This window comes from Zingiber officinale, chromosome 9B, assembly GCF_018446385.1.
Source record: "Zingiber officinale cultivar Zhangliang chromosome 9B, Zo_v1.1, whole genome shotgun sequence".
In the NCBI taxonomy this organism is placed as follows: Eukaryota; Viridiplantae; Streptophyta; class Magnoliopsida; order Zingiberales; family Zingiberaceae; genus Zingiber; species Zingiber officinale.
The window spans coordinates 42,300,482-42,322,741 of record NC_056003.1 but is presented as its reverse complement, the minus strand read 5'-3'; positions in this window follow the sequence as shown (position 1 = coordinate 42,322,741).

Genomic DNA, 22,260 nt, shown 5'->3' with positions numbered 1-22,260 from the left:
GGTGGTAACCCTAGGTGGAGGAAAATCCTAAGGGGGGGCGGGTAACCTTAGGTCCTAGGGGGTGGTAACCCTAGGTGAAGAAAAAACTCTAGGGGGCGGTAACCCTAGGTCCTAGGGGGTGGTAACCCTAGGCAAAAAGTCCAGTCGGTCTAGAGGACCGGACTGTCATTAGGTAATCTCTCATGAGGGGAGTAGGTGAGGACGCGTTCCCCGTAGAGAGAATAGTAGGCGTTGGGTCAACCTAGGGTTTTCAGTCGGAGATCCAAAGTCAGACTCGGACAGTCCGACGACTGTTAAATACTGCTTTTACTATATTTTATGTGTGCTAACTTTGTCTTGCAGGGTATGTGTGTGTTTTGTGAACTAACATGCTTTGCAGGGATAAATAAGCAAGGTCACCCTCGGATGAACAGTGCCCGAGGCACCTCCATGGAGCTTGGAGGCGCCTCGGGTGCAAAGGAGCTGAAGTCTGCGCGGCAGAGCTGGAGGCGCCTTGGACTGAGCTAGAGGCGCCTTGGACAGTAGCTTGGAGGCGCCTTGGACTAGCTTGGAGGCGCCTTCAAGTGGATTAGAGGAGAAGATTTCAGCGCTGATCCACACGGCTGACTCGGCTACTTTGAGGCACCTCAGAAGGGCATTAAGGCGCCTCCAGCAGTGCATAAAAGGGGTGTTAGATCAACAGTGCAAACAATCAATTCTTAAGTGCTTCTACTACAACGTGCTGCTCCAAAAGACTCCCTGAAGTGCTGTTACAAGTCCCCGACGACCCGGAGCTCCGAGATTTCGATTCTATCGTCTGTATAATTATTTTTTATTATTGCACTTATTGTAATACATATTTGTACTCTCTTTGCGTGATATAATTGTTGCCCACAGAAAGCGATCAACGATTGCGGGCCTTGGAGTAGGAGTCACCCTAGGCTCCGAACCAAGTAAATACTTGTGTTCGCGTTTGTTGTCTTTTATTTCCACTGCTTTAACTCGACAGTTTTACGAATCTGAAACGCGTGAAAGCCATGAGCGCTATTTACCCCCCCCCCCCCTAGCGCATCTTGATCCAACATATTAGTCTAAAGTACGCATGATTTTAAATATGGATTTCTAAATAAGATTAAGGTGCTAAATCAAATTGATTATGGATTAGAGATTCATTTATTAGTTGACTTCTCTAGTTGGATTAATTCAAGGATATTACTAACAATGAAGGAAGGATAAGATTACTAAATAAAAATGTATATAAATTGGTGACACAGGACTTTGATGCGAGACGAGCATCTCGACGTCGGATTTGGACCAGATTGGACCTTTCTATTGGAGGCGAATACCTTGACCTATCTATTTTGATATGTCTTGTTGATATGTTTAGTAGATTTTAGTAAGTAGCAATAATTATGTTTATATCTACATCGGCATGTCACTATTTGTTTCCGAGCATGATTTGTTTGTCACTATCTACATCGGAGGTAGTGGCATGTCATGCTTTATGATATACCGGACTGGTTAGATGTCATCCCTGACATGTGTGCGTAGATCATATTATTTGATCCACGTATATGATACATGTTTTTATGGAGGTAGATAGAATCAGGATATTTCTATGCTTAGTGTCAAGCACCATCTCGCATGATTGCATGTTGTGCGATAGTCGGCTCCATTATTGTAGAGTGCATCGCCAGTTACATTGGTCTGCACACACATGTTGGGTTTTTCGGACCGTAAAAATCGCTTTTTGCGTTGTGGAACCCCCAAATCTCATGCCACCGGATCCATGCGAAGTTACAAAACAAAATTTCTACGTGTATGAGTTTCTCTAACCAAGATCTACACTAGATCTACAAAGAAAAAGAAATTACCCTTGATGCGAAGCCCTTCACAAATCCCGCTCGTCCAAGGTTCGTCAGATCTCAAGGTTGTCAAGTGTACAACCCTCTAGGTGTATTCACACGAACAAATCGATGGAGAGAACCTCTAAAGATGTGCTAGAAACCTTAGAGGATCAGCAATGGTGGAGGAGAGGGAGAGAAGAAAGGTAGAGAGGAAGAAAAAGGAGGTTACAAAAACCAAATGAAACTCACACTTGTGTTATTAAGTGGTCGGCCACCTTTTGAGGCTTATAAACCTCCATGGGATTTCAAGAGTCACAACTCTTGATCTCCCTCATGAGGTGGCACACACATGTGCTAGCCTTGATGATGTGACACATCATCATTAGTCCACTTAATGCCAACTCACAAATGAGGTGGCAATGGTCAAGTTAAACTTGACCTTTCATCTTCCTCTCAAGTCAAGTCAAACTTGAGCACTTCTCTCCAATGGTTGATCAAACTAACCATTGGTTCAAGTCAATTTTAATTTAATGAATCTCTATCATTGAATTAAATTGGCTCAATGAGCCTAAGTCCAAATTAGACTCATTTAACACAGGAACCATATTGAGTCCAACTCAATTAGTTTACTTTGGATTACTCTTAATCCAATTTGGTTCATCACACGAACCTAATCCTCTTGGTTCATCAAATGAACCTAATCTCCAACTAATTGCCCTTTGTGTGTGACCCTATATGTTCTTGTAACGTTGGCAATGCTCCTAAACTCATTTAGAAGCATAAGTAATGAGCGGTATCTAGCAACACATCATTACTACCCAAGTTACAAGAATGTTGAGATCCAACATCACCTTGTGATTACTAATTGTGACTCTTCACAATATGTGACAATGTCCTTCTATCCTAGACATCTAGATTGATCAATGTGAGGCATAGACCGTGTCATCCTCTAATCAATCTAAATCTTGAACTCCAAGTAGACTCACTCTAATCAAATGAGCTCAATATCTCATATTGACTCACTTGGGCATGGTCATGCACTTAGTGGTCTCACTCTATCAAGAATAACGATGTCACTCCTATTATATAGGAGGGATAGATCCCATCTACATCACTCACATCCCTCCGCATAATTTATTACATACCCAGTAAACGTCTTTATAGTCCACCCAGTTACTGGTGATGTTTGACGAAGCCAAAGTATGTAACTCCTTATGTAGGGAACCATGGTGACTTCAGGTCCAAGGACTAATAGTCATACTAATAGCCACATGAGAAAGTATATGACACTCATATAACGATCCATGATACTTTCTCATGGCGGGTCATTCAGTATACTTTCTCCAATGCATACCCATGTGTCAACTTGATATCTCTATATCCATGACTTGTGAGATCAAGTCATCGAGTTGACCTACATGCTAGTCTCGTCTCATTAATATTGTCCCTGAATGTTAATACTTGACTAGGAATGATTAAGAGTAGTGTTCCCTATATCATCTCACTATCGATTCAACCAATCGATTGATATAGGTAAGAACCTTCTACTCAAGGACGCTATTATACTTAGTTATTTGACACCAATACAAGTAAGCATAATAACCATAAACAAATGTCTTTATATATATATAAGAATATGATACAACGAGTCCATATAACAATCATCAAATGATTGGCTCTAGGGCTCTAACTAACAATCTCCCACTAACACTAGTGACAATCAGTATAGGCTCTAAGGCCCAATGACCAAGTGTGACAATCATGCTTTCTCTGTGTCAAAGCCTTGGTCAAAGGATTTGCGATGTTAGCCTTAGTGGGTACTCTGTAAATCTTCACATCTCCTCAATCGATAATCTCTTGAATGAGATGGAAGCGTCGTAGTATATGTTTGGTCCACTGGTGTGAGCGAGGTTTCTTAGCCTATGCTATTGCTCCATTATTGTCACAATAGAGTTCTATGGGATCAGCTATGCTAGGAACCACCCCAAGCTCAGTAATGAACTTGCGGATCCAAACTGCCTCCTTTGCTGCTTCTGATGCAGCAATATACTCAGCTCTGTTGTAGAATCAGCGACTGTGCCCTGCTTTGAACTCTTCCAGCTCACAGCACCACCATTTATGCAAAACATGAACCCAGACTGCGATCAATAATCATCTTGATCAGTTTGGAAGCTAGAATCATTTTAACCCTTTACAGCTAGCTCGTCATCGCCTCCATATATCAAGAAATATTCTTTAGTCCTTCTCAAGTACTTAAGAATATTCTTGACTGCTATCCAGTCACTTTCACCTGGATCTGACTGGTATCTGCTCGTCATGCTCAAAGCATACGAGACATCAGGACGAGTACATAGCATGGCGTACATGATAGATCCTATGGCTGAAGCATAAGAGATCTGATCCATGCGGTCTCTCTCCTCTCTAGAAGAGGGACCTTGAGTCTTTGAAAGACTCACATCATGTGACATCGGCAGAAATCCCTTCTTGGAGTTCTGCATGGCAAACCGAAGTAATACCTTGTTAATGTATGTACTTTGACTTAGGCTAAGCAATCTCGTAGATCTATCTCTATAGATCTGTATGCCTAGAATGCGGGATGCTTCACCTAAGTCCTTCATTGAGAAACAAGTCCCTAGCCAAGTCTTGACAGACTGCAGTAAAGGGATGCCTTTCCCAATGATTAGTATGTCATCTACATACAATATAAGGAAGACAACTGTGTTCCCTACAACCTTCTTGTAGACACATGGTTTATCTTCATTCTTGATGAAACTAAACTGTTTGATCGCATCATCGAATCGAAGATTCCAACTCCGAAAAGCTTGCTTTAGTCCATAAATGGACCTATGCAGCTTACATACTCTACCAGTATGCTGTGGATCTACAAAACCCTCAGGTTGTGTCATGTACACATCCTCGAGCAGGTTTCCATTCAGAAACGCGGTTTTGACATCCATTTGCTAGATCTCATAATCGTGGTACGCTGCAATAGCAAGCATGATCTGAATGGACTTAAACATCGTTACTGGAGAAAAGGTTTCATCATAGTCAAAACCATGAATTTGCTTGAAACCTTTAGCTACCAAATGACCTTTATAAATAAGTACATCCATGTCAGTCTTTCTCATAAAGACCAACTTACACCTAATGGGTTTGAACCCTTCAGGTGGATCAACCAAAGTCCATACTTGGTTAGTGTACATGGATTCCATCTCGGATCTCATGGCCTCTAGCCATTTCTCAGAATCTGGTCTCATCACAGCTTCCTGATAGTTGGTAGGCTCATCCTCAATGAGCACAACGTCATCATGGTCAGACAAGAGAAATGAGTATCTCTCAAGCTGACGACGTACCCTATCAGATCTGCAAAGAGGTAGGTCTACTCGAACTGGTTGTGGTTCCTCAACTCCTTGTGGAACAACATCATCCATAACACTTTGTGGTTCCAATTCAACTTCCATCGAGGCTTCAGTGCTATGGTCCATATCTTGAACTTCTTCAAGATCGAACGTACTCCCACTAGTCTTTCTAGAAATAAAATCCCTTTCTAGAAATACCCCAGTCTTAGCCACAACTATCTTGTGTTGACTGGGAATGTAGAAGTAATATCCCTTCGTTTCCTTAGGACATACAATAAAATAGCACTTATCAGATTTGGGTCCCTATTTGTCCGAGACTTGACGTCGAACGTAAGCCTCACAACCCCAAATCCTCATAAAAGACACCTGGACATCTCTCCCAGTCCATATCCTATATGGTGTTTTTATTAAACCTTTAGATGGAACTCGGTTGAGAATGAAGGTTGTTGTGTCTAAAGCATAGCCCCAAAGATACATGGGAAGATCTGTATGACTCATCATAGACTGTACCATATCTAATAAGGTATGATTCCTCCTTTCGGATACACCATTCCACTGTGGTGTTCCTGGAAGAGTGAGTTGAGATAGAATCCCACACTCAACTAGATAGTCACGAAACTCATGGCTAAGGTATTCACCACCTCGATCTGATCGAAGTATCTTAATACTCTTGCCAAGCTGAGTTTATACTTCATTCTTGAATGCTTTGAACTTTTCAAAGGATTTTGACTTATGTGTCATAAGATACACATAACCATATCTACTGAAGTCATCAATAAATGTAATGAAGTACCTATAACCACCCCTGACAGCGACATTGAAAGGGCCACATACATCACTATGTATAAGTCCTAACAAGTCAGTCGCTCTCTCGTTGTGTCCACTAAAGGGAGTCTTGGTCATCTTGCCCAGTAGGCATGACTCGCATGTCTCATATGATTCAAAATCAAATGAGTCCAACAAACCATCTTTATGGAGATGTGATAAGCGTTTGTCATTTATATGACCTAAGGGACAGTGCCAGATATAGGTTTGGTTCATGTCATTTGACTTGAACCACTTGGTACTTATGTTATAGATAGGGTTCTCAAGGTCTAGACTATAGAATCTGTTCATCAGAGGTGCACTACAATAGAACATATCATTTAAATAAACTGAACAATATTTGTTCTTTATTATAAATGAAAAGTCTTTCTTATCTAAACAAGAAACTGATATAATGTACTTAGTTAGAGCAGACACATAACAACAATCATCCAATTCTAGTACAAGCCCAGAGGGCAGAGATAGAGAATAAGTTCCTACAGCAACAGCAGCAACCCGTGCTCCATTGCCTACGCGTAGGTCCACCTCGTCTTTCGTCAATGCCCTGTTATTTCTCAGCGCCTGCACATTACTACAAATGTGAGAAGCACATCTGGTATCTAATACCCATGATGAAGAAATAGATAGATTGACTTCTATAACATATATACCTGAAGTGGAAGTCACACTTCTCTTCCTCTTATGATCTTCCAAGTAGATTTTGCAGTTCCTTTTCCAATGCCCGGTCTGACTGCACTGGAAGCAGGTAGCATCCTTGGCGACCCCTCCTTTGGGTTTCAGTGTCTTGCCTTTGCCCTTGGCTTGGGACTTTCCCTTACCTTTAGGCTTGCCCTTGCCTTTGCCCTTTTGCACCATCAAAATGGAGTTGGACTTAACCTTCTTAAGGTTGAACTCAGCAGTTCTCAACATACTCAGAAGCTCAGGCAATGGCTTGTCAATTTCATTCATGATGTAGTTCATGATGAATTGACTGTAGCTCCCTGGCAAGGATTGCAAGACCAAATCAGTGGCCAGCTCTTGGCCAAGGGGGAATCCCAACCTCTGTAGGTTTTCTATGTACCCAATCATTTTGAGTACATATGGACCTACGGGAGTCCCATCTTGCATCTTGCACTAAAACAGTGCCTTAGAGATCTCGAATATCTCGTGCCTCGCTTGTCCTTGATATAGATGACGAAGATGCTCAACCATATCATAAGCGCCCATCAACTCGTGTTGCTTCTGAAGCTCAGAGTTCATGGTCGCGAGCATAAGACATGACACATCTAATGCGTCATCTTGATGCTTCTTGTAAGCATCTCGATCAGCTCGCGTGGCAGTGGCAGGAGGTGCCTCGGGAATGGGCTGCTCCAGGACGTAGAGTTTTCGTACCTGTGTGAGAACTATTCCCAGGTTCCTGTACCAGCCAACGAAGTTAGCTCCATTGAGCTTGTCCTTATCAAGGACAGAACGCAGGGAGAAGGAGTTCGTGTTTGACGACATGGTAATCTACAATAGAAAAATGCAGAAAATAAATATCATATTCTATTAATCATTTAATTAGGCCTTTAACTAAATGATGCTCCCACTAAATTATAGAACTTTTGTAGAATCAAGTCATGGATGTGGTCAAACCACACCTACTAGATTCTAACCAACTATAATTCGTGCAGGACAAGATGCACATCATACTACACCTTAAGTTAGCTTTGTGTAAATCGCCCAAGATTTAGTATGATCGGTAGGTAACTAATTACCAATTACATCTCTATGCAACTCTTGTTTATAGGATCAAGATCCGCATATATATTAAAACTTGAGTTAGCTTTGGCTAAATCGCCCAAGAGTTAATATAAATGTGATTTTGACCTATCTACCAACCATTGGAAAATGTCTATAGTTAAACTCGATCCAATAGAGTTAACTAGTTACTCAATCTAATTGAGTTGTACTCACCCATGCGTTGATAGGCGGGACCAAGATTGTCCATCCGCACCCTACCAAGATAATATGCGTTGCTCTGCTTTGGCAAATTCAACAACAATATGTGATCGAGGTAGTGATGGGTATCACGGCATGGTAGGCATTTCGAGATGACGTGATTAAGATCTAATCTAATCGACGATGTGTATCAAGTATGCGATTTAGATCGAATCTAATTGTTAAGGCACTAATTAATTACTAATCTAGCATGCATCACATACACACACACACAAGCAATTAATTAAATTTTGTGATTAGTCATGACCCTACTACGATCTTCTCAAGCCAATGAGAAGATTGGTTGGTCAACCTAGGGTCAATAGCTTCTCCAAGCTCCTCCCTTTGACCGCCATGTGTTGCTCGCACCCTCCTCATAACTCCTCCTCGAGTGGACCTTCCACCGCTCTAATTTTGTACATTACAAAAGGTGAAACGCGAGTTACATTCGAGTCTAAAAACTATTTTACAACAGGAATATAAATAGAAGGGCACGACGCGCAGGTCGCGAATCAAGTACAACACGCACAAACACACAAAATGGCGCGCAAGTCATATTATGAATTACAACACATATTTCCAATCAAATTGGGCTCTTTGGGCCATGACCATCACAAAATAATACATAATTCTAAATTATGTTATTTTCATAAATTTCTGTAATTTTTTCTAATATTTTTACGAATTTATGAGTCGCTACTTCCCAACGGTCCCGATTAGCGATTTTCGGACGCAATCGCGGAACAAAGCCCCTTGCGGGGTTAGGGCCAGCACCCCTACTTGTGATATAATCATTGCGAGTGTTCCTAAGCGATCCTACAGCGCTTTAGCCCGCTGTCCCAAATCATTTTGGGTGAGACTTAGCCGATTCGGAAGGTATTTCTCGGTAGTCGAAGCCTACAAGTGTTAAAAAACTTGTTACTTCGCTTCTACGAGAAAAATACCCATAAAATACATAAAAATTCATAAATTTACAGAAAGTTACATAACTAATATTTTTCATAAAAATAAAAAAGAAATTCGTACACGCTTCGCACGTGGCTCTGATACCACTGTTGGGTTTTTCGGGCCGCAAAAATCACTTTTTGCGTTGTGGAAACCCCGAATCCCATGCCACCGGATCCGTGCGAAGTTACAAAACAAAATTTCTACGTGTACGAGTTTTTCTAACGTAGATCTACACTAGATCTATAAATAAAAAGAAATTACCCTTGATGTGAAACCCTTCGCAAATCCCGCTCGTCCAAGGTTCGCCGGATCTCAAGTTTGTCAAGTGTACAACCCTCTATGTGAATCCACACGAACAAATCGATGGAGAGAACCTCTAAAGATGTGCTAGCAACCTTAGAGGATCAGCAATGGAGGAGGAGAGAGAGAGAAGAAAGGTAGAGAGGAAGAAGAAGGAGGTTACAAAAATCAAATGAAACTCACACTTGTGTTATTAAGTGGCCGGAAACTCACACTTGTGTTAATTGAGGCTTATAAACCTCCATGGGATTTCAAGAGTCACAACTCTTGATCTCCCTCATGAGGTGGCACACACATGTGCTAGCCTTGATGATGTGGCACATCATCATTAGTCCACTTAATGCCAACTAACAAATGAGGTGGCACTGGTCAAGTCAAACTTGACCTTTCATCTTCCTCTCAAGTCAAGTCAAACTTGACCACTTCTCTCCCATAGTTGATCAAATCTAACCATTGGTTCAAATCAATTTTAATTTAATGAATCTCTATTCATTGAATTAAATTGGCTCAATGAGCCTAAGTCCAAATTAGACTCATTTAACACATGAACCAAATTGAGTCCAACTCAATTAGTTTACTTTGGATTACTCTTAATCCAATTTGGTTCATCACATGAACCCAATCCTCTTGGTTCATCAAATGAACCTAATATCCATCTAATTGTCCTTTGTGTGTGACCCTATAGGTTCTTATAACGTTGGCAATACTCCTAAACCCATTTAGAAAGCATAAGTAATGAGCGGTATCTAAGAATACATCATTACTACCTAAGTTACAAGAATGTTGAGATCCAACATCACCTTGTCACTACTAATTGTGACTCTTCACAATATTTGACAATGTCCTTTTATTTTAGACATCTAGATTGATCAATGTGAGGCATAGACCGTGTCATCCTCTAATCAATCTAAATCTTGAACTCCAAGTAGACTCACTCTAATCAAATGAGCTCAATATCTCATATTGACTCACTTGGACATGGCCATGCACTTAGTGGTCTCACTCTATCAAGAATAACGATGTCACTCCTGTTATATAGGAGGGATAGATCCCATCTACATCACTCACATCCCTCCGCATAATTTGTTACATACCCAGTAATCGCCTTTATAGTCCACCCAATTACGGGTGACGTTGTACGAAGCCAAAGTATGTAACTCCTTATGTAGGAAACCATGGTGACTTCAGGTCCAAGGACTAATAGTCATACTAATTGCCACAAGAGAAAGTATATGACACTCTTATAACGATCCATGATACTTTCTCATGGCGGGTCATTCAGTATATATTCTCCAATGCATACTCATGTGTCAACTTGATATCTCTATATCCATGACTTGTGAGATCAAGTCATCGAGTTGACCTACATGCTAGTCTTGTCGCATTAACATTGTCCCTGAATGTTAATACTTGACTAGGAATGATTAAGAGTAGTGTTCCCTATATCATCTCACTATCGATTCAACCAATCGATTGATATAGGTAAGAACCTTCTACTCAAGAACGCTATTATACTTAATTATTTGGCACCAATACAAGTAAGCATAATAACCATAAACAAATTCCTTTATATATACATAAGAATATGATACAACGAGTCCATATAACAATCATCAAATGATTGGCTCTAGGGCTCTAACTAAAAATCTCCCACTAGCACTAGTGCCAATCAGTATAGACTATAAGGCTCAATGACCTAGTGTGACCATCATGCTTTCTCTGTGTCAAAGCCTTGGTCAAAGGATTTGCGATGTTAGCCTCAGTGGGTACTCTGCAAATCTTCATATCTCCTCAATCGATGATCTCTCGAATGAGATGGAAGCGTCGTAGTATATGTTTGGTCCGCTGGTGTGAGCGAGGTTTCTTAGCCTGTGCTATTGCTCCATTTTTGTCACAATAGAGCTCTATGGGATCAGCTATGCTAGGAACCACCCCAAGCTCAGTAATGAACTTGCGGATCCAAACTGCCTCCTTTGCTGCTTCTGATGCAGCAATATACTCAGCCTCTGTTGTAGAATCAGCGACTGTGTCCTGCTTCGAACTCTTCCAGTTCACAGCACCACCATTTATGCGAAATACGAACCCAGACTGCAATCGATAATCATCCTGATCAGTTTGGAAGCTAGTATCACTGTAACCCTTTACAGCTAGCTCGTCATCGCCTCCATATATCAAAAAAATATTCTTTAGTCCTTCTCAAGTACTTAAGAATATTCTTGACTGCTATCCAGTGACTTTCACCTAGATCTGACTGGTATCTGCTCGTCATGCTCAAAGCATACGAGACATCAGGACGAGTACATAGCATGGCGTACATGATAGATCCTATGGCTGAAGCATAAGGGATCTGATCCATGCGGTCTCTCTCCTCTCTAGAAGAGGGACCTTGAGTCTTCGAAAGACTCACACCATGTGACATCGGCAGAAATCCCTTCTTGGAGTTCTGCATGGCAAACCAAAATAATACATTGTCAATGTATGTACTCTGACTAGCCAAGCAATCTCGTAGATCTATCTCTATAGATCTGTATCCCTAGAATGCGGGATACTTCAGGTAAGTCCTTCATTGAGAAACAAGTCACTAGCCAAGTCTTGACAGACTACAGCAAAAGAATGTCTTTCCCAATGAGTAGTATGTCATCCACATACAATATAAGGAAGACAATTGTGTTTCCTACAACCTTCTTGTGGACACATAGTTCATTTTCATTCTTGATGAAACCAAACTGTTTGATTGCATCATCGAATCGAAGATTCCAGCTCCGAGAAGCTTGCTTTAGTCTATAAATGAACCAATGCAGCTTGCATACTCTACCAGTATGCTGTGGATCTACAAAACCCTCAAGTTGTGTCATGTACACATCCTCGAGCAGGTTTCCATTCAGAAATGCGGTTTTGACATCCATCTGTCAAATCTCATAATCGTGGTACGCTGCAATAGCAAGCATGATCCGAATGGACTTAAACATCGCTACTGGAGAAAAGGTTTCATCATAGTCAATACCATGAATTTGCATGAAACCTTTAGCTACCAAGCGACTCTTATAAATAAGTCCATCCATGTTAGTCTTTCTCTTAAAGATCCACTTACACCCAATAGGTTTGACCCCTTCAGGTGGATCAACCAAAGTTCATACTTGGTTAGTGTACATGGATTCCATCTCGGATCTCATGGCCTCTAGCCATTTCTCAGAATCTGGTCTCATCACAGCTTCCTTGATAGGAGGTAGGCTCATCCTCAATGAGTACAACGTCATCATGGTCAGACAAGAGAAATGAGTATCTCTCAGGCTGACGACGTACCCTATCAGATCTGCGAAGAGGTAGGTCTACTCGAACTGGTTGTGGTTCCTCAACTCCTTGTGGAACAACATCATCCACAACACTTTACGGTTCCAATTCAACTTCCATCTAGGCTTCAGTGCTATGGTCCACATCTTGAACTTCTTCAAGATCGAACGTACTCCCACTAGTCTTTCTAGAAATAAAATCCCTTTCTAGAAATACCCCAGTCTTAGCCACAACTATCTTGTGTTGACTGGGAATGTAGAAGTAATATCCCTTCGTTTCCTTAGGATATACAATAAAATATCACTTATCAGATTTGGGTCCCAATTTGTCCGAGACTTGACGTCGAACGTAAGCCTCACAACCCCAAATCCTCATAAAAGACACTTGGACATCTCTCCCAGTACATATCCTATATGGTGTCTTTATTACAGCTTTAGATGGAACTTGGTTGAGAATGAAGGCTGCTGTGTCTAGAGCATAGCCCGAAAGACACATGGGAAGATCTGTATGACTCATCATAGATCGTACCATATCTAATAAGGTATGATTCCTCCTTTCGGATACACCATTCCACTGTGGTGTTCCAGGAGGAGTGAGTTGAGATAGAATCCCACACTCAGCTAGATAGTCACGAAACTCATGGCTAAGGTATTCACCACCTCGATCTGATCGAAGTATCTTAATACTCTTGCCAAGCTGAGTTTGTACTTCATTCTTGAATGCTTTGAACTTTTCAAAGGATTCTGACTAATGTGTCATCAGATACACATAACCATATCTACTAAAGTCATCAGTAAATGTAATGAAGTACTTATAACCAACCCTGACAACGACATTGAAAGGGCCACATACATCACTATGTATAAGTCCTAACAAGTTAGTCGCTCTCTCGCTGTGTGCACTAAAGGGAGTCTTGGTTATCTTGCCCAGTAGGCATGACTCACATGTCTCATATGATTCAAAATCAAATGAGTCCAACATACCATCTTTATGGAGCTGGGATAAGCATTTGTCATTTATATGACCTAAGCGACAGTGCCAGATATAGGTTTGGTTCATGTCATTTGACTTGAACCTCTTGGTACTTATGTTATAGATAGGGTTCTCAAGGTCTAGAATATAGAATCCATTCATCAGAGGTGCACTACAATAGAACATATCATTTAAATAAATTGAACAACATTTGTTCTTTATTATAAATGAAAAGTCTTTCCTGTCTAAACAAGAAACTGATATAATGTACTTAGTCAGAGCAGACACATAACAACAATCATCCAATTCTAGTACAAGCCAGAGGGCAGAGATAGAGAATAAGTTCCTACAGCAACAACAGCAACCCGTGTTTCATTGCCTACGCGTAGATCAACCTCGCCCTTCGTCAATGGCCTGCTATTTCTCAGCGCCTGCACATTAGTACAAATGTGAAAAGCACATCCGGTATCTAATACCCATGATGAAGAACTATTCCCAGGAATGGGCTGCTCCAGGACGTAGAGTTTTCGTACCTGTGTGAGAACTATTCCCATGTTCCTGTACCAGCCAACGAAGTTAGCTCCATTGAGCTTGTCCTTATCGAGGACAGAACACAGGGAGAGGGAGTTCGTGTTTGACGACATGGTAATCTACAATAGAAAAATGCAGAAAATAAATATCATATTCTATTAATCATTTAATTAGGCCTTTAACTAAATGATGCTCCCACTAAATTATAGAACTTTTGTAGAATCAAGTCATGGATGTGGTCAAACCACACCTACTAGATTCTAACCAACTATAATTCGTGCGGGACAAGATGCACATCATACTACGCCTTGAGTTAGCTTTGTCTAAATCGCCCAAGACTTAGTATGATCAGTAGGTAACTAATTACCAATTACATCTCTATGCAACTCTTGTTTATAGGATCAAGATCCGCATATATATTAAAACTTGAGTTAGCTTTGGCTAAATCGCCCAAGAGTTAATATAAATGTGATTTTGACCTATCTACCAACCATTGGAAAATGCCTATAGTTAAACTCGATCCAATTGAGTTAACTAGTTACTCAATCTAATTGAGTTGTACTCACTCATGCGTTGATAGGCGGGACCAAGATTGTCCATCCGCACCCTACCAAGATAATATGCGTTGCTCTGCTTTGGCAAATTCAACAACAATATGTGATCGAGGTAGTGATGGGTATCACGGCATGGTAGGCATTTCGAGATGACGTGATTAAGATCTAATCTAATCGACGATGTGTATCAAGTATGCGATTTAGATCGAATCTAATTGTTAAGGCACTAATTAATTACTAATCTAGCATGCATCACATACACACACACAAGCAATTAATTAAATTTTGTGATTAGTCATGGCCCTACTACGATATTATCAAGCCAATGAGAAGATTGGTTGGTCAACCTAGGGTCAATAGCTTCTCCAAGCTCCTCCCTTTGACCGCCATGTGTTGCTCGCACCCTCCTCATAACTCCTCCTCGAGTGGACCTTCCACCGCTCCAATTTTGTACATTACAAAAGGTGAAACTCGAGTTACATTCGAGTCTAAAAACTATTTTACAACAAGAATATAAATAGAAGGGCACGACGCGCAGGTCGCGAATCAAGTACAACACGCACAAACACACAAAATGGCGCGCAAGTCATATTATGAATTACAACACATATTTCCAATCAAATTGGGTTCTTTGGGCCATGACCATCACAAAATAATACATAATTCTAAATTATGTTATTTTCATAAATTTCTGTAATTTTTTCTAATATTTTTACGAATTTATGAGTCGCTACTTCCCAACGGTCTCTATTAGCGATTTTCGGACGCAATCGCGGAACAAAGCCCCTTACGGGGTTAGGGCCAGCACCCCTACTTGCGATATAATCATCGCGAGTGTTCCTAAGCGATCCTACAGCACCTTAGCCCGCTGTCCCAAATCATTTTGGGTGAGACTTAGCCGATTCGGAAGGTATTTCTCGGTAGTCGAAGCCTACAAGTGTTCAAACACTTGTTGCTTTGCTTCTACGAGAAAAATACCCATAAAATACATAAAAATTAATAAATTTACAGAAAGTTACATAACTGATATTTTTCATAAAAATACAAAAGAAATTCGTACATGCTTCGCACGTGGCTCTGATACCACTGTTTGGTTTTTCGGGTCGCAAAAACCACTTTTTGCGTTGAGAAAACCCCGAATCCCATGCCACCGGATCCATGCATAGTTACAAAACAAAATTTATACGTGTACGAGTTTCTCTAACCTAGATCTACACTAGATCTACAAAGAAAAAGAAATTACCCTTGATGCGAAGCCCTTCGCAAATCCCGCTCGTCCAAGGTTCGCCGGATCTCAAGGTTGTCAAGTGTACAACCCTCTATGTGTATCCACACAAACAAATCGATGGAGATAACCTCTAAAGATGTGCTAGCAACCTTAGAGGATCAACAATCATGGAGGAGAGGGAGAGAAGAAAGGTAGAGAGGAAGAAGAAGGAGGTTACAAAAATCAAATGAAACTCACACTTGTGTTATTAAGTGGTCGGCCACCTTTTGAGACTTATAAACTTCCATGGGATTTCAAGAGTCACAACTCTTGATCTCCCTCATGAGGTGACACGCACATGTGCTAACCTTGATGATGTGGCACATCATCATTAGTCCACATAATGCCAACTCACAAATGAGGTGGCAATGGTCAAGTCAAACTTGACCTTTCATCTTCCTCTCAAGTCAAGTCAAACTTAACCACTTTCCTCCCATGGTTGATCAAATCTAACCATTGGTTCAACTCAATTTTAATTTAATGAATCTCTATTCATTGAATTAAATTGGCTCAATGAGCCTAAGTCCAAATTAGACTCATTTAACACATGAACCAAATTGAGTCCAACTCAATTAGTTTACTTTGGATTACTCTAAATCTAATTTGGTTCATCACATGAACCTAATCAACTTGGTTTATCAAATGAACCTAATCTCCATCTAATTACCCTTTGTGTGTGACCCTATAGGTTCTTGTAAAGTTGGTAATGCTTCTAAACCCATTTAGAAGCATAAGTAATGAGCGGTATCTAGCAACACATCATTACTACCCAAGTTACAAGAATGTTGAGATCCAACATCACCTTGTGACTACTAATTGTGACTCTTCACAATATGTGACAATGTTCTTCTATCCTAGACATTTAAATTGATCAATGTGATGCATAGACCGTGTCATCCTCTAATCAATCTAAATCTTGATCTCCAAGTAGACTCACTCTAATCAAATGAGCTCAATATCTCATATTGACTCACTTGGGCATGGTCATGCACTTAGTGGTCTCAATCTATCAAGAATAACAATGTCACTCCTATTATATAGGAGGGATAGATCCCATCTACATCACTCATATCCATCCGCATAATTTGTTACATACCCAGTAATCGCCTTTATAGTCCACCCAGTTACGGGTGACGTTTGATGAAGCCAAAGTATGTAATTCCTTATGTAGGGAACCATGGTGACTTCAGGTCCAAGGACTAATAGTCATACTAATAGCCACATGAGAAAGTATATGACACTCATATAACGATCTATGATACTTTCTCATGGCGGGTCATTCAGTATACATTCTCCAATGCATACCCATGTGTCTACTTGATATCTCTTTATCCATGACTTGTGAGATTAAGTCATCGAGTTGACCTGCATGTTAGTCTCGTCGCATTAACATTGTCCCTGAATGTTAATACTTGACTAGGAATGATTAAGAGTAGTGTTCCCTATATCATCTCACTATCGATTCAACCAATCGATTGATATAGGTAAGAACCTTCTACTCAAGGACGCTATTATACTTAGTTATTTGGCACCAATACAAGTAAACATAATAAGCATAAACAAATGTCTTTATATATATACATATGAATATGATACAACGAGTCCATACAACAATTATCAAATGGTTGGCTCTAGGGCTCTAACTAATAACACAACCACTCAAGGGTTAGTGGTTTTTATTCAGGCAGGGTGTGTGCAGCAGGTTGCTCTATTTGGCTCCATTGGTTCGCTCATGGGTAGTGTGACGTAGCGTGGTAGCCGGCAAGGATCTCTCCTCTGGATTGTCTCAGGGAGATGAGAGAATTACGCTCCCCCACTTATGATTTGGGGTAGGAGGATAGGTGTATTCCGACAGCAACCCGTCCACTAGGTCACTCATCAGGAGCAGTGACGACAGAGTGCACGGTTGTCACATCCCTACCCACTCGGTCTCACTATCATGTGTGAGATGGCTGACTGGCATCAGGGGTGACCAGGACATGTCATTGGTATCATATGCATGATGCATTTATTGTTTGTGGTTGATGTACTTTATATGCTGTATTTTTTGTGGATGCATTGTTTGACATGCATACAGGATATGCATTTATTGCTTGTGTTTGCTGCACTTTATATGCTGCATATTGAATGGATGTATTGTTTGACATGCATACAAGATTTACGATACTCTGGGTTTGACGGCCTTGATATTCCTATACCCAGGTCCTGGTTAGTACAGATACTCCTTTGTTTTACAGTTTTGCATTTTCTATATGATATCCAGGAGACTGTACGTATATTTATTACTGCCGGTTATTATTCACTATGCATGTCAACTAGGTATCCGCTGAGTGTTGGACTCACCCCCATTATTACCATTTCAGGTTGAGGTTGTCCGGAGGAGTTCCAAACGCTAGTCCCCCACCATTGCGCGTCGCGACGAGTTCACACATTTTGGTTTTTCTTATTATGTTTCAGACTTGTATCTTCTGGTATTTGGATTTTGTACGATCCCTTGTTATTGATGAGTTTTTTTGTTTGGATGTATGCCGGATTTGTGTTTTATGGGTGTAGTTGAGTAGGATATTGAATTTGTGTTTTATGGATGTAGTTGAGTAGGGTATCGAATTTGAGCTTTATGGGTGTAGTTGAGTAGGATTTTAGAGATGGTTTTCCTTATCGTTGCATTAGTTTAGTTTCACTATTAAACTGCGTGGGTGTTTGCTTATATTTGTTCTGTTATATACTATTATTATTCTGGTCATGTTGGCCAAGGTATATGTGGCTCTAAGGGCATTGTAGGAAGTTTCATATTATCACCCGTACAGGGGAGATGCTGCCGAAATTTCTTCTGGCAGGAACTACCTGGGGCGTGACAGATAGGAAGGGTATATTGTCGGTCTATCGCAAGATGAGTAAATGCTCACGCACTCATATATGCTCGATCGGGCAAAGTCCGCCTGAGCATAAAGGTATTTAACCTTATATATAACTCTCAGCATCTTACCGGCTGATTGCAAACTGACCGAGCACCCACGTGCTCATATATGCTCGGTCGGGCAAAGTCCGCCCGAGCATAAAGGCATTTAGCCTTATATATAATTCTCAACATCTTACCGGTCGGCCGTAGGTTGAGCGAGCACCCACGTGCTCATATATTCTCGATCGGGCAAAGCCCGCTCGAGCATAAAAGCATTTAGCCTTATATATAACTCTCAGCATCTTACCGGCCTACCGTAGGTCGACCGAGCACGCACGTGATCTGTTTTTATTTTATTTTTGCTCTAAATCATATCCTATCAATTAAAACAAGCAAAGAGTATATCTTTGAACAAAAAGAGTGAAAATATAACATCATAATGAAATAAGATGTAATAAATATAGATTATGCTCATAAACTATAAGTAAATATGTGTTAAAGTATGCATTAAAGTATATATAATACTTAATATTTCATATGTTATTTTATTATTTGTAACCCTAATTTAACTTGGGTTGATGCACATTTATACGGGTTATGATAGGATGGTCTGACGAATGAAGGAGGGGTCAAGGTAGAGAAAGATAGGAAAGATATATAGTCGGTCGAGTGAAGGCCGAGGGAGTATCCACATGCTCAAATACGCTCGGCCGGGCAAACCCCACCCGAGCGTAAAGGCATTTAACCTTATATATGATTCTCAACATGTTATCGGCCGACCGAAGGCCGAGCGAGCACCCATGTGCTCATATACACTTGGGCGGGCAAAGCCCGCCCGAGCGTAAAGGTATTTAGCTTTATATAAGATTCTCAACATGTTACCGATCGACCGAAGGCCGAACGAGCACTCATGTGCTCATATACGCTTGGCCGGGCAAAGTCTGCTCGTGTGTAAAGGTATTTAACCTTATATATGATTCTCAACATGTTACCAGTCGATCGAAAGTCGAGTGAGCACTCATGTGCTCATATACGCTCGGTCGGGTAAAGTCCGCTCATGCGTAAAGGTATTTAGCCTTATATATGATTCTCAGCACGTTACCGGTCGGCCGAAGGCCGAACGAGCATCCATGTGCTCATATACGCTCGGACAGGAAAAGTCCGCCTGAGCGTAAAGACATTTAGCCTTATATATGATTCTCAGCATGTTACCAGTCGACCGAAGGCCGAGCGAACACCCATGTGCTCATATATGCTCGGTCAGGCTTTGCCCGACCGAGCATAAAGGTACTTGGCTATTCACCCCCACCCCCCTAGTCGGCCTATAGGACCTACAATATCAAATAGAGAGATTAAAAGCATTCTAGAGAAGACAACCTTATAATCTCAAAAAGATTGATTCTTTATGTTGGATGACGCATTATGGGCTTTCATACAGCCTATAAACCTCTAGTAATGACTCCATTTTAGCTTGTTTATGATAAGCATTGTCATCTTCTAATGGAATTGGAGAACAGAGCTTATTCGGCAATTAAGAAGCTAAACTTTGATCCAAAAATAGCTAGAGAAAAAGGAAACTTCAATTGAGCAAGTTGCGAGAAATCTAGTAGGATGCATACAAGCATGCCAAGGCATACCAGGAAAGAACCAAAATATGGCATGACAAGCATATCATGAGAAGAGAATTCCATAAGGATGATTTGGGTATTATTATTTAATTCAAGACATAAAATTTTCCTTAGAAAATTGAAATAAAGGTGGTCAAGGTCGTTTCAAGTGTAGAGGGTGTATCCATTTGAAGTCGTGGACATTTGGAACAAAATGTTGGGTACCTTTAAAGTGAATGGACAGATATTGAAGAAATATTATTCAAACATGCAAATGGAGGAGGTTAGAGCACAATTCTTCCTTAAACACCCTACCTTAGATTGAGGAGAGTTGGCTAGTATTTTAGTTTTTTTGTACATAGAGTTTGATGATACCTGCCTTAGGTATTTTTCCTTTTTATTATGTATAGTTAGTTGATAGTTTTATGTTAGGATGGTTTAGGCTTTCTAATTCTTTGAATTTGAGATGAAGCATTTAATGGATTGAGTAGTACTTTTAAGCATGTTTTATATGATTAGAACTTAGTGATGCCATGTGGATGAGTTCTATATAATTTTGGCGATTCATTTTTCCTATCATATAGTAGAATCACACAAAATCATTGTTGAGTCAATTGATATTTCACCTTATGTCTACTTGATGGTTAATTATTACACTTCATCTAAAGTTTATTCTAAAAGGTGGATATAGTATAATAGTCATGATTCATTTGGTTGGACTAGTACCATAGTCACCATAGGAGACCTTTTTTCTAACATCTTAGTTACTAGATTATGCTCGGTTTGTGACCCATTTAGAAAAAAAAATCTAAATCCCTTGTGAGAGGAAAAGAAAAGAATTGAAAACATTTGAGATGCAATAAAATATGTGAGTGAAAAGAAAAGAAAAAATGGAAAAGAAAAGAGTGAAAATAAAGAGATAAAAAAATAATTGTCATGGGTGGAAAAGATAATATGCTCCTTTGAGATCGAGTTAGATTACTGAAAAAATATTCATCCATTTCTCTTGATACCGAGCATACCTTTGATACTTAGTATTGGGGAGAGGGGGCGAACCTCGCATATGGCAGGTGAGTGCCTAACGATGAAAACTTTGGGAACACAATTGAATGATGATTTTGTTGGGTTTTTCGGGCCACGAAAATCGCTTTTCGCGTCGCGGAAACCCCGAATCACCCAAAGCCGTAGATCTGTGCAAGGAAAACCAAACGAAAATTACGAGTACGAGCTTCAAAACTTTAGATCTACTCCTAGATCTATGTGTTGAGAATTTTACCCTTGAAGCGTGCCCTCGCAAAATTCCCGCTCGTCCAAGGTACGTGTCGGATCTCCAAAGTATCAAGGTAGATACTTCTCTAGTGATATCCACAAGAACAAGGAGTGCTCTCTAGCACTCAAGGATGGAGAAGAGAGACCCCAAGTGTGCTAGCACTTTCTAGGGCTCTCGGATGGAATGGAAGAAGAAAGGAGATCAAAGAAGAGAGGATAAAAACCAAGAACACTCTTCTATGTGACCTTCACTTACCCTTTCTACTTTTGGGAACTCAAATCACCCTCTCCACTCTTGGAACCTCACGGCAACAGCACCATGGAGAGAAGAGAGACAACCCAAGGAGGAAGAAGAAGGAGTTAATAACCATTAAAATGAAAAAACATCAATTCCCTTCATTTTGAGTGGCCGGCCACAATGAGAGTAATTACTCTCATTAATGTGGCCGGCCACATTAAAACAAAGAAGGAAGTGTAACTTCCATTAGGTGGCATAATCATGTATTAACTATGATGATGTGGCACATCATCATTGGCCACTTAATGCCAAGTCACACATATGATGTGGCAAAGTCAAGTCAAACTTGACTCTTCCTCTTCCTCTCAAGTCAAGTCAAACTTGACTTAATCTCTCTCATGGTTGATCTAATCCA